We start from the raw sequence: 1,660 nt of genomic DNA on the forward strand, positions 1-1,660 counted from the left end.
TTGCTCCTCTCCTTGAAAAGCAAAAGAAAAACTCCCTCATTGGTACACAATCCCCCCCCGCACTTCCCCAAACCCCACGCCCTACCCGCAAATATAATCCACTCTGCAACCCTCATTGCGTACTCCTACGATAAAAATGATGCCCTAAAATATAATTATTTTAGACTATTCTCTCCCCCATAGACTTCAATGTCGTAAACATATTTCATCAAATTTTTCTCAGTCTTACCCCCCACCCCAATGCCAGCCTCATTCTACAACAGTGGCATCATGCAGTATTTGTCCCTTTGTGACTGAGATACCTCACTCAGCATAATGTCCTCCAGGGTCACCCGTTTTGAATAATATTGCACTGTTGGTGGGAGTGTAAAATGGTGCATCCATTTAATATTTTTACCCACTCATTATGTGCAACTCTGAGCATCAAGATATAATTGTCAGGTTCATCCAATTCAGGCATTAATTGCTTTTAAAAGAAGATGGAGAGAATCTGCAGGATTACTGTACCAGAAAGAACTGATGGACACCGAAAAGTTTCAGGAAGTACCATATGAACAGGAGCCAGTGGTAATGAACGAGGAAGTGGAAGCGGCATTGAAGGCATTGGCAAAAATAAACCCCCAGGAACCAATGGGATATTAATTGCCTTGTCTCAATTAACAGATACAGCCTTGAATGCACTCACCAGTGTAGGCTCACCAGTCTATGCCAGGAAATTTGGAGGACAGCTGTCTGGCCAACAGATTGCAAGAAGTCTAAATTTGTTCCCATTCCCAAGAAAAGTGATCTAACTGAATTTGGAAACTATCAAACAGGCTCATTAATAATACATACAAGCAAAATACTGCTGAAGATCATTAAAAAATGGTTAGAACAGCACATAGATAGGGAACTGTCAGTTCAAGCAGGATGTAGAAGAGGCCGAGGAATATCATTGCTGATATCAGATGGATCTGGGCTGAAAGCAAATACCAAAAGAATGTCTATTTGTATTTTGTTGACTATGCAAAGGCATTTTACTGTGTAGATCATAGCAAGTTGTGGCTGATATTGAGAAGAACGGGAGTCCCAGAGCACTTAGTAGTGCTCGTGCATAACCTGGACCAGGAGACTGTTGTGCGAATAGAGCAGGGGAACACTTCAGAGTTTAAAATTAAGAAGGGAGTGTGTCAGGGTTATATTTTCCCTCCATACCTATTCTATCTGTATTCTGAGCAAATTATTCGAAAAGCTGGACTCAGTAAGGGGGAGTGTAGCATCAGGATTTGAAGGAGACTCATCAATAACCTGCATTATGCAGATGACACAACTTTACCTGCTAAAAGTAAGGAAGGCTTAAAGTATTTCTTGCAGAAAATCAAGGAATACAGCCTTTGGTATGAATTGCATCTCAACATCACGAAAACAGAGATTCTTACCACTGGACCAATAGGCAACATCATGATGGATGGAGGGGAGAGTGAAACTGTTAACAGTTTCATCTTGCTTGGATCCACAATGAACACCCTTGCTACCAGTAGTCAGGGTATAAGGAAACACATTGCACTGGGAAAATCTGCAGGTTGGAACCTCTCCAAATTGTTGTTGTTGTGTGCTGTCGAGTTGCTTGCGACTCACAGTGACCCTATGTACAACAGCCCTAAACCCTGCTCTATCCAGT

This window comes from Elephantulus edwardii, unplaced genomic scaffold, assembly GCF_000299155.1.
Source record: "Elephantulus edwardii isolate Elephantulus edwardi_28Jun2011 unplaced genomic scaffold, EleEdw1.0 scaffold00027, whole genome shotgun sequence".
Lineage (NCBI taxonomy): Eukaryota > Metazoa > Chordata > Mammalia > Macroscelidea > Macroscelididae > Elephantulus > Elephantulus edwardii.